At 41.0% G+C, this 12,735-nt stretch overlaps 1 protein-coding gene across 1 annotated transcript in view; it reads left to right on the forward strand.

The window, feature by feature from the left end:
* The first annotated feature begins 367 nt into the window (after positions 1–367).
* ESRRG (estrogen related receptor gamma) overlaps positions 368–12,735 on the forward strand; it is a 654,513-nt gene continuing 642,145 nt past the window's right edge. Inside the window, exon 1 of the mRNA XM_037823731.1 lies at positions 368–525. The gene's annotated coding sequence lies outside the window, so the exon portion shown is untranslated. The remainder of the gene's footprint in view (positions 526–12,735) is intronic.

Genomic DNA, 12,735 nt, shown 5'->3' on the forward strand with positions numbered 1-12,735 from the left:
AGCTGCGGGTTAGGAGGTAACAAAGACTGGTGCGTTAAGTAGGATCGGAGAGAGGGACGCAGTGGCTTTTTCCCTCAATGCCCCCACCCCTAGCAAAAATACTCCAACTACTGTAAATTATAATAAAATGTTAAGAATTATTAAAATAATATTCCGCCCCCTTCTCCAAATCTGTGCGCTCCCAACTTCTGCTTGGAAAGTCGCGATGTGGTAGGAGTGGGGGGTCGGGTCTTCCGGGAAAAAGGGGGAATACTGCGCAAATTTACGCCCGCTACTCTCATTTGTTAGTTGATTCAGTCTAAAAGTTCGCTATTTATAGGCTATAAACAGCAGCCCAAGTCACCGCGCCTGCTTTCCTGTGAAAAGTGAGAGCTGTCCCTACGGCGCTGAGCGGCAGGTCTGGGTTGAATCCCGTGATTTGTTTTGTTTTGTTCTTGCACTTATGCCGTAGGCAACCGGGAGAGACTGCGGGAAGCCCCCGAAATAACCCACTCGTAGTATTTGAGAGAGCGACTCTGCAGTCATGTAAGTCTCTGCCCGACCCCGCTTGGCACACGCGGGCGGAAGAGCGGGCGGGCGCTGGGGAGTCGCAGTAGCTCCACGGCGGTTGCGCCTGCTCCCCGCGCGCAATCTTCAACCTACCGTCCCGTTGACCTCTAATTCTTCAATTTCTTTCTTTATCCCCCTCGCTTTTGATCTCCCTCCTCATCCTCTATTTCCGCGCATCTCTTATCCTTCTCGCACCTCTTTGACCCTGCTCTCAACTTCCAGCTGAGTTTGCATCTGGGCACAAAAAAGAGGAAGACTTTACGTGGGAGGCGGGGTGGATGTGGGTGTGTGTGTTTCATAAAGTAGAAAACTACGCGGGCCGCAGTGAGGGTGGGGGACGTGACCCAGCCTGTCCGGAGCGCGGACCTGCACGCTGGAGGTGGGGAAGAGGCGCGCCCAGATCTATACCTCTCCATCAGCCGTGGCTCCCACCGCGGGATGGGACCGCAGTGTACGTGAAGCCTAGCCATTTGCAACCATCCCTCTCGATGCGGGTACAAATCTGTATTTAATCAAAATCCCCGAACCGTCTAAAGCCGAAATGAGAGAAAGATGTGGGCTGGGGCTAGGGCTGGCCGGAAAAGGGGTCAGTGACTCAGTCCCTCAATTCGAGGTAAATCTGGGCGCTGCGACGTCGCTCTCCTGTTCCCGCCCCCCGCGGCTGCGTACTGGACCCCTTTGCGCCCAGGGCAAAGAAGCAAGCGGATCGCTGCAGTCCACGGACCTTGACCTTGTGCTCTTTTTCTGAATGCCAGAGCCACAGACGACATTTCTGTGTTTTAGATATCAAACGTCAAGGGGGGGAGGGGAGCAGAGCAGGATGGAGACAATCTCCTAACACCCGGCTAGAGGAGCGCTGCGGCGCGCGTTAATGGCGCGGGGGAAGGGCTGCGCGCCGAGAAGCGGCCAGGCCGTCATTCTAGTGGGCGCTGGCGGCGGGCTCGAGAACTGAGCACGAAGGGTCAACTTGCTCTTTCCCGCCTTAGCCGTGACCTGACTTTTTGGGGTGGGGTGAGGAGAAGGTTGTTATTGAAAATAACCTAGAGCTCGAATCCGTCTAGCTGAAGATAGGAGTCCCAGCGTGAGGCGGAGATGTTGGCAGCCAGTGGGGGGAGAACTCCGACCTCGCCCTGTGCGGTCGCCGCGCGCGTAATGATTAGCTTCTTACCCGCCACCCATTTCTCCTCCCACAGTGGATGTCACAGTGAGAATTCCCACTTTGGCCGCATCTCCAAAGCACCAAGGCGGCCAATGCGTATAGACTAGTGGGGAGCGAAGACCTCGCCCGTCTGGGTTAGTGCCACAGCGACGGGATCTACTCCCAAGGTGTGTGCACCCAGAGACCCCGGTCACAGAAACGGGGGGAGGGGTACGGTCTGTTTGCAGCTTGCGTCCCCGCTTCCCTCCAGAGCTCACACTACCGGGACTGTCTGGTTCGGACAGGAACCCGACCGCCCAAACCTGGCCCTGCGCTGCTCGGGTTCTCACCCCGGCAGGTCCAAAACAGCTTTCAAAAATGTAACTGTCAAGTTAAAAGTCAAGCAAGTTTCTGCCGCTTTCCCAGGGCCGAATGCGAAACAATAGGTGGATTTCAAACCTAGTAAAACTTTGTAGCCGGAAACCTGTGGTATTGGCTCTTAAACGTCGGGTTCGGGGCTTCGCGGTGTGTCTTAGCATCTTTCCCTTCATCCCATTTCCAGACAATTAATGCCTTTCACCTCCCCAGTCGAAGGTTTATCTGAACTGTTCGTCTACTTTTTAAGTCCTAAGGTTAAAATCGACAGGAAGAAAGGAAAAAAGGGATCAAAGTTAGAAAGACCGAAGTAGAGAGAAAGAAAAGATGCGATAAGAGAAAGGCACGGTCGAAAAGAATGACAGCTTGCTAGCTGTTTTTCTTCCTTGTTCTCATTGCAAAGAACATGATCTCTCTCTCTCTTTTTAAGATTTAAATTTGTTTTTATTAGAGAAGTTGTAGATTTACGGAAAAAATATGCAATAAACAGAGTTCCCATATACTCTCCCATTCAAACGCCCCCCCCCCCAAGGAACATGATCTTTTCACCGTAGAGGAGTTAGTCCAAGAATATCCCCTACCCCCACTCCCTCACACCGCAAGCCAGAGCTTTCAGCCTCCGCAGCCGCCGACCCTAACCAACTCCAAATACCACGTCCCCAATGTTTCTACGACATGCATTGCTCAGGTGCTGTTCAAAAATCCGAGAGAGCCGAATGCTCCCTCAGCAACCTCGAGGATTTTACTTTGGCATAAAATCTGGAGCCTGGGGGTGTGCCCGGTGCTCCAGGCTCCAGGATTTTGGTGCAAAGAGTGCTAGTCTAAATCATTCTGCTGTTAGGAGTCTTGGTAACCAGGAAGGCTTTTCCCCGCCTCCGACGGGATGACAGAACTCGGGAGGTTCCTCTGCTCACTGAGTTAAAATTTAATTGCTGGGGCCCTGAGCTGTGTCTCAGCCCTCCATGCGGATCTGCCGCTCTGATCTTTCTTTATCTCCTCCTATTGCAGACTATTACTTGAACCTGTCCTTCGCTCGGCCTCTATTGCGTGGCCTCCCTACCCTCGAGGCTTCGCCCGCTAGGCAGGGTTCTAGGTCCGAAAAAAACCCTAGGTTCTCATCCTCAGCGCGAACAAAGGTGACATTTCCACAATTAAGACTAAACTAGAGAACAAATTCTGTGGGGGAGATGGGTATGGAGGTGGGAGTGGGAGGCAGGGAACCGAGAGGCCTATTTGTTTTCAGATCAATTTAAGGGAGGGAGAAATTCGACTCTCTCCAAGTAGCTCAAGTTTTCAGGAAACTCTTAAATATTGGCAAGAAAAGGGATTGTTCTCTACCAAAATTTCAGGTCTGTGCCCTGTAAGCTCCGAGAGGAGGCGATGAGAGGGGTTTGATGCAGGCCTTGCCCTTCTTAGATTGTGGTTATAAATGGTGGTCACCATTTTAGCAACAATTAGAACACAAATCCTTAACAGGCAGTCCCTGGATCATGCTTTTCTTGGTGCCCTGAGCAGCGAAATCCCATGCCAGGGCTGAAATGATTAGCTTGAAACCGTCCCAGACTGGGAGAGTTTCATGAACCCAGAACTTCACAATGGAGTATACCAGCTCCTGCCTTGTCAGCCACTGCTTCCCATACCTCTGCTGCCATCCTGCTTTCTCTATCCGGACTAGAAAGGCCTTAAAGCCAACCCTGGCCTCCTCTACCACTGTCACCAGGTTTGGCAGGAATAAAGAAATACTGTGCTGCATGTGTGAAAGTGTGTCTCCAAAGTACACAGGCAAGAGAAAGGATGAAGGCAGTGGCCAAACTTTTCGTAAAAACTGGAGGAAGTCCTTTCACTCTCTGCTTTGCCACTCTGCCCCTATGCTTGTGTCAGTATCCCCAGGGGTCCAGCAATGAAGTTCTCTTAACCTGTATTTTCTCCTGTATAAAGGCTTCTCTTACTGAGAGGTGAAAGATTACAGGAGTTGAATACTGTCTCCTTCCAAGATTTCATTTGGTCATTAAGTTTACCCATCTGGGCAAAAAGCTGAGGCCTGAAACCTGAATGGCAGGAAGGAGAGGAGTAGGGAGATCCCACAGAAGAACTGAGTGTTATTCAAGGGATTGTCTTAACTTGATGCTTTCCACTTGTGTCTCACCAGTTTAAACTTCATTCCCCACCACCATTAAGTGGATAGAGGTTTCAGCTTATGTAACTATTTTAGGTCTATATTCCGGTGGAGCATTGTTAGAATTTGACCATTGAATACATATGCTACCTGCAAAGTCTACTGTGCCCTCCCTATCTCACTTAATTTTGACAAAATAAAAGCAGTTATTTTCATCAAGTTCTTGTTCACCTTCAACGGGTTGGTTTTGGTTTCTATATTTCTCAAATTTCCTTATAATAACAGCACATGAACCAGATATGTTTAACTTCTGTGGGACAGGATTACTCCTACCACAATTCTCCAAGTAGTTCTGGCTAAAACTGCATTTGCTTTCACCTGAATTAGCCATATACTTGAGAGGAAAGGGAGGTGTTGCTTTTTTTTTTTTTTTCTTAGCCTGAATTATTCAAATATTAGCTCATTTTTCCCCCTGCCTGTTTGAATAAACATTTCGATAGACATGTTATAAAAGACAAAAAACATTTTAAGTAGAAAATTTCTTTGGGATTTTAAAAATCATAGCTCTTATATGCAACATAATTTCAGGAAATTGTGTCTTTGGAATTCATTGGCAACTGGATTTAGTCTCAGATTTTTCTATGTAACTCTGTTATGCTCTTTACATTCTCTGATCTAACTGAATGTGCCGTCAACTGCTTAGCAAGTATGCATCTAAATGAAATTTTTTCTCAACCTTTTAAAAAGTTTCCAACTTTCACCCCCTGCACAACCCAGTTGACCGGAAAGTTTAATTAGTCTGGGGCACATAGTATATTCTACTGACTCATTTTTATAAGCTGTATTTACTGTCACCAAAAACATTTTAATACTAGAAAAGACATTTCTTTTTGGAAGAAACTATATGTCTTCTTCTTTAGGAGAAGCTAATTAATTTTTTTTTCAGTGTTCTTTATTTGTGCTATCAGATGCGTCATTGTTTCTGATTCATTTATCTCCTGTAAATTAGAGATTCAAATACTGATTTATGATGAATGATATACCTCATCTTACCTATCATTATTATTCTATTATTTTTAATTAAACATATTAATATAATATATAAAGGGAAAGGTTTCCGCACATGTTCCTTAATCAGTGATGGCCAAATTGGCTAAGTTGTTGACAGGGAACATTTGGAAACGGAGCTGTAACATCAGAAAAGTTGAATTTTCTACTGGCAAACTGAAAAACCAAAAATGCCATTTAAGAGCAAAGAGTTAATAATAAATGGCACAATGAAATAAAGAAAAAAGGGCAACTTATTGGCCCCTGATCTTATAGATGTAGCATTTCCCTCCCTAAAACCATTTTAGTGATATATTATGTGAAATGATTTTGTATGTGAAGATCCTTTGTTTTGATTTTGATTTTGATTTTGATTTTGTGTGTGAAAGTTCTTTTCTCCTATTGGAGATTTCAGCCCTTAATTGGCAATAATTTCTTTTTTTTCCTACTGTGGTTAAACTTACTTAGCATAAAATTCACCATTCTAAGCATATTAAAGTGCATAGGTCAGTGGCTTTTACTACATTCACATGTGCAACCACTACCACTATTTAATTCCAGTACATGTTCATCACCTTAAAAGGAAATCCTGTACCCATTAAGCAGTCAGTCGCGATTTCCTCTTCCCCCAACTCCTGGCAACATCTGCTTTCTGTCTCATCGATTTACCTATTCTGAACATTTCACGTAACTGGGGTCATTTAGCATGTGGCTTTTGTGTCTGACTTCTTTTACTTAATGTAATATTTTCAAGGTCAGTCCATTTTGTATGTAGCATTTGTCAGTACTGAATCCTCTTTCTAACCGAATAATACTCCAATGTATGTATATATCATATTGTGTTTATCCATTCATCAGTTGATGGATATTTGGGTTTTTACACTTTTTGGTCATTATGAAATATGTTCCTTTGAACATTTGTGTACAAGTTTTTTTTTTAACATATATTTTCAATATTTTGGGTGTATACTTAGGAATAGAATTACTGGATCTTATCATAATTCTATGATTAACTTTTTGAGGAACTGCCAAATTGCTTTCCACAGGGTCTACACCATTTTATATTCCCACTAGCTATGTATGAGGGTTCTGATTCCTTCATATCCTTGCCAATTCTTGTTATTTTTGGTTTTTGATGCTAGCCTTCTTAGGGGCTCTGAAATGTTATCTCATTGTGCTTTTGATTTGCTTTTCCCTGATGACTAAAGATGTCGAGCATTTTTTCTGTGCTTATGGCCTTTTATATAACTTCTTTGGAGAAATTTCTATTCATATACGTTGCTCATTTTTAAATTGGGTTGTTTGCCTTTTTGTTGTTGAATTGTGGGAATTCTTTATATATTCTGGCTACTAGACCCTTATCAGATATATAATTTGAAAATATTTCCCCTCATTCTGTGAATTGTCTTTTTACTTTCTTTATAGTGTCCTGTGATAGACAAAGTTTTAAATTTTGATGGAATGTAATTTAGCAGTAATTCTTTTTTAACAATAGGTGCATTTCTCATTCGTGAGAAGACACAGGTTAAATACCAAATGAAACAAAAATTTAAAACTCTGAAAAAAGAGAATACTTTTTTCTATAATGCCCAAATATCAACTTTATCATCACAGATTATCAGGGAATAACTAAAGTTACTGCTGTTGTTCAAGAAAAGGAATCAGCTAGTGCTACATTGACCTTTTTCTTCCAAGAAGTCCTGAGCTATCCAGATAAGATGTCTACCCTAATGAATGAGATCTTTTATCTCAAGATGACAGTTTTTTTTTTCTTTTAAATTATTATTATCAAATTCATCTACCAAGAAATTCTAAATAGTCTCCTGTGTTTAAATAACATTAAGAATCTGCCTTAAACCAACAACAACCCGGAAAATAAAAGAAAAGGTTAATACGGTGTTCCTGACATAGCCGTTTCTGACACACAGCCACGAACAAGCCTGTGGAGTCAGGTGATATGCTTGTAGAGTTCCTTGGAGAAAGTGCTTGGATTCTGAAAGAAAAGAAATTAAATTATTACAGAACATTTTTAAAACAAAAATTAATAAAAGGATATAAATGGAAATTGTTTAATATAAAGGCTTTCCTCATTATCTCAAATTGGTTGCTTTAGGGACAATTAATTTATTGTTAAAAAATAACCCAGAGGGGTTTGAATAAAATCTTTATTTGATTATTTATTGAACAAGAAGGCCTATGGTGAAATGCATACTGATGTAGAGACCTCTGATTCTGTCCATTCTGGTTCCTGGATCTGCCATTTATGTTGTCTGCTAGTGGTCAAACCGTTGAAGACATCCTGAGTGTCCATGTCTGGTGTTTCTACATGACCAGTGAGTGACCTGCACGGTCGTCATCCTCAACAAGCTCTGTAGGATCTGGAGGAAAATCAGTTTCCTCGTCTGTAGAATAACATCGTCATCACATGGTTATGGTGGATGTTGGAAACCATACATGTGAAAATGTTATCTAAATATGGGCTATATTTATAAGGCATTTTGAAGTTTTAGAGTGCAATTTCTTGAGCAAATATAGGTTAGTTATAAAAATGAAGACAGACTAATGTTAGCAGAGCAGTTTGCAGTCAGGTTTTCTTTGGTCTGCAAAGTTTTCCTTTACCATGTTTTTTGTTTGTTTGTTTGTTTGTTTTTTTGTATTTATGTATTACAATGGAGAAGGTATTGTCCTAAGATTTTTAAAAATGTCTAAAAAATTATGCTCAAACAAGCCTATGAGTTAGGTATTACTATTTCCCCTCAATTTACAGTTGATAAAACTGAGTCATGGAGTTGTTATATAACTTGCCCAAGCTCACAAAGCTGGTAAGAGGTAGAGCTGGATTTTGAACCCGGGCAGTCTGGTTCCAGGGTTCAAGTTCTTACCTGCTACATTATGCTATTTACATTTAAAAATCTAGATATTTCATCTGAAAATCTGAATATCTATTAATTCATTCACCAGTTATTTATTGAGTGCAGATTATGTGCCAGACTACTCCTGACACACTGGATTCCATTCTGCCATCAGTCAGTTGGAGCTGAGAAATCACTGCCATTTTTTTTTAATTTAATTTTTATTGTGGTAACATATATACACTATAAAATTTCCCATTTTAAACCAATTTCAAGTATGCAATTCAGTGGTATTAATTACATTCACAGTGCTCTCCTACCTTCATTACCAAACTTTACCAAAACTTCCATTACCACCATCCATTACCAAAACTTTTCCATCACCCAACCAGCAAACAGAAACTCTTCCCATTGTTAACTTTTAACCTGTAATCTACTTTTTGCGTCTGTGAATTTGTATATTGTAGTTATATTTGTCACTTTCATTTTTTGATTGAGTCACCAAACTTGGCTTGATTCATTCATTGGTTTACCTCTATGGGACCTGTAAGCAATCATGCTTGTGACTACTAATATAGAACACAGGCAAGGAAACTAGATCACAGCCAAAATACTCAGCAGTAAGGCAAATAACAAACATAGAAAATGAACATGGGGACATGTATTTAGTTCTTCAAAGTTCTTTTGCTGCTGTCATTAATCTCAGATCTATGAGCCAACGGGATTTGTTGAATACCCACCCAATGAGTGCTTGAGCCGTGGAGCAAGCACTGATAGTTGAAGAATTTGCAATCAGAAGGGTGAGAAAAACTAACCCCCCAAAACAAGTCTATATAAGTTAATATATAGGAAATATAGTAGAATTCCATTAATTGGAAATCTAATCATTAGTGTTTTAGGCAGAGTCTTAAAGTCATTGAGTTTATTTTCTTATTTTATGCACAAAAGGTAAATAACACTGTAGCAATAGCAAATAGATCAGGTAATAACAAATATCAGATCTATTCCAAGAGGTAAGCTTCAGAATATGCCACAAAGTTGGAATATTCAACACAATCCCTAATGTTTTGGAAGTATTCATACAGTGCAAATGGGCGGTATTCATAGCTACCCTGAGAACTTCAGGCTCCAGAAGAATCTTCTGAATTGAACATGCCATGTACCATACTATCATTATGTATATTCCAATGTGTTCTAATTTTTGGACAATAGTTACTTATTATTAATGAGTATACTTAATTAACAAGAACCTTCCTTTTGTAAATATCCACATAGAGCTAAAAAATGTAACTATTTTCCTACTTAAGAGTTTAAGGTCTGCTTTATGAAGGTTTGATACTAAGCAGAGAAAATATTTTGACATTCTATGGTGGCCATTGACATAGAGCTTGGCCCTCCCTGTGATTTGGTCAATCCATGTCTATCAGCATGTGCCAAATGCACTATTGAACAGTTTGCCAGGCTAATGGACATGGATATGGACAGCACAATTGGCCCAGCCTGGTTTTATCAGTCTTTAAATAACTAACAGAAAGCCTTTCTGTGCTGAAAACTTGCTGTGATAGAGTTTGTTTAATACTATAGGTTGTTGAAATAACTGAATTTGTGATTTCATTATACAAATGTGTGTTGAGTACCTGCTGGTTCTCAGGGTGGAGTTTCCTAAATGCTTTCTCCTTATAACAATGATGAGGTGGGTGCGTAGGTAGCTAGGTAGGTAGGTCATAGACATATTATGAATCCTGCAGAGAGGAAGTGAGACTTAGAGATTACCACTCATGGCCACACAACTGATCAGGGTGCAGATATGGAACCCAAACTCGGGTCTCTGATGCCAAGTTTGGGGCTTCTCTACCACAGTGTCTCTCAATCAGCATTTCTTAGAGTGTGTTTTGCCTGAACGCCTAAATCAGAATGACCAGGCTTATTTGTGTAAAATGTTGAGACTAGCATTTTTAATAATCTCTTCAGGAGATTGTTATGCACAGTAAATTTTGAGCGCCATTGTTCTAGTTACTCAATTACTAGACGTCTTTGAAATCTTTTGTTAGGATAATTTGACACTAAGAAAAGATAGTCAAGAGGAAGATTTTTGGACCACAAATAATACATGCCAGTACACTTTTAATAATTAACTCACAAATTGGGATTTAAATAAGAAATTCAAACTGTTGTCCTCTTCTGAAGTATTCCATAGAGGTACAATGTTTTCGTCATGTAGTTTTGCAACGCATGTTCTGTGGGAACCTCCTTTCAGGAGATAGTCACTAATTCATCAAGTTTTTTAAAACTGTTAAGTACTCTGCTAAGCAATTAAAGAATAGCAGTGAGCAAAACAGCATGATCCCTGACCGCGTGGAACATAGTCTACTGAGGAAAGATGTTAATGGGTATTATTCCTCCAAATCTTCCTTTTGACAAATTTGTGAAATAGTAGTTTCAACAGGTTTCTTCACTGCAGGACTTTTCAGAACCTGTATGTACTAATAAGTGCTGTGAATATCCGAGAGAGTGTTATGGTATGTGATGTTTTCCAGACTTATCATAGCACCATGAGTATAAAGAACACCTGCTGGGTTTGGTGCTTTACAAAACTCCTTTTGGGTCACACTCTTCCTATGCAATGAAATGCTGTAATCCCTGGAAGACCCAATACCCTTGGTACTGGTGTAGATAAGGAGTATGTTATAAATATGGAAACCTGCTGCACTTCTAGCCCCCAGCGTCTTAGTTTCCCTTCTGCTAATACAAATACCATACAGAGGGTTGGCTTAAGCAATGGGAATTCATTGACTCATGGTTTTGAGGCTAGGAGAAATCCAAAACTGAGGTGTAAGCAAGACTATGCTTCCTCCATGAAGACTGGCATTCTAGGGCTGGCTGCTGGCGATCCTTGGGGATTCTTGGCTTTCTCTCACATGACAAAATCTTCTCCCTTCTCTTCAGGGTTCCATTTACTTCCAGCTTCTGGTTGCTCTCTGTGGCTTCTCTTTCCATGTCCACTTTCCTTTGCTTATAAGAACTTCAGCCACATTGGATTAAGGCTCACCCTCATTTACTATGGGCACACCTTAGCTAATACCATCTTCAAAGACCCTATTTACAAATGGGTTCACACCCACAGGACCAGGGAGTGGGACCTGAACATACCTTTTGTGGAGGACATGATTTAATCCCTAACACCTAGGGGAGGACTGCTCTCGTTTCCTAGTGAATGCTGGGATAAGTAATGGGCAGGCTTTGGTTGAAGCCTGGATTTGGGCTGTCCTCAGAGGTCTTGGATTGGGTGTGAATTTGATTTGGACACAGTGCATCCCTGGATGTGTCTCTGGTCATCTTTCTTTCCCCTTATGGGGAATACTTAAGGCAGAAGTGCTGTTTCAGGATCCTGCAGGGATTCTGAGGGCATCTTGGAGCATTTGGTGTGGGAAGAGCAGTGCTAGTGGGGTTCACATGCCTGTTTCTTTACAGAGGAGGGTGCATATTATTTGAGGGACACACAGCCTTTGACTGGATACATATAATCAGATTGCTTGCTAAAAAATACCTCTGTCTATGCATTGCCTACTTCTATCAGGATAGTTTTTTGAAAAGGAAAATATAGCCATTGTCAGTGGGCTACCTAAGCCCAATTACCCCCAGTTTTTAATTTTTACTTCTTCTTCTCAGGAAGTGGCTCTATCTAAACAGAACAAAGTGGCTTGGCAGATAATTTGAAATGGTATATTCACCTGATGGATGGGTTTAAATAGCTTGGTTGTTGACATTTATCACATTACTCAGAGGACTGCCACATCACCACCTCAATTCAAGCATGTGGAAAGTTCTTAAAGAAGCCTCTTCAAAATTGTTTATTTTTCTTAGGTATCATAATATTTAAAGACATGTCACTTTATTGTTCATTAAGTACATGCTTTATTCACACGCAGGTCTTGTAACACATGCTTCCTCATGTTTCATACAGAGTGAAATAAAGAAATGTAGTGGTATTCCAATAATTCAGGTAGTCATCATTGGAATATGTACGTACTTGAGATGAATTTGTTTTTTTTTGTTTTGTTTTTTTTTTTTTGCCTTTTCCAAAGTTGTTTGGATAAATATTCACCTTTTCATTCCTTGTGAGGAGATCTCAGATCTCTATGTGTTGTCTCTTAAGCTCAAGGTCTAAACTCCAGTTTGCTGTTTTAATTGCTGTGAACAAAAGGGAGCTAAGCAGTTTCTGCCTTCAGGGAGCTTTCCTTACATCTTAGGCTAGGAGATGGTCAGGAAAGGTAACCAGTATACACAGTGTTGTAATGCAAAAAAAAAAAAAAAAAAAAAAAATCTGATAAGGGTTAAATGAAAAGGTTATAAGCACTGTGATGTTGGTTCAAAGGAATTAAATCTGGCCATGAAGAATTAGAAAAAGCTTATCCAGGAGATAGCTTTGAGATGGATCTTTAAAGATTGGTAGAGTTGGAATTGGTGGAGTGAAAAAGAGAAGATATGTGCTTAGAGTTTTGCATATAAAGGCAAGAGTGTAGATAAGGACATAGAAATGGGAAAATATAAGGCTTATTTGGGACACAATAAAAGTCCTTGTAGGGTGGAGAAAGACTGGGAACTAACAGGGAAGCAGGTGGGAACTAACGTTATTGAGAGTCCTTTATGCATGTTAT

This window comes from Choloepus didactylus, chromosome 2 (genome assembly GCF_015220235.1).
Source record: "Choloepus didactylus isolate mChoDid1 chromosome 2, mChoDid1.pri, whole genome shotgun sequence".
Taxonomy (NCBI): domain Eukaryota; kingdom Metazoa; phylum Chordata; class Mammalia; order Pilosa; family Megalonychidae; genus Choloepus; species Choloepus didactylus.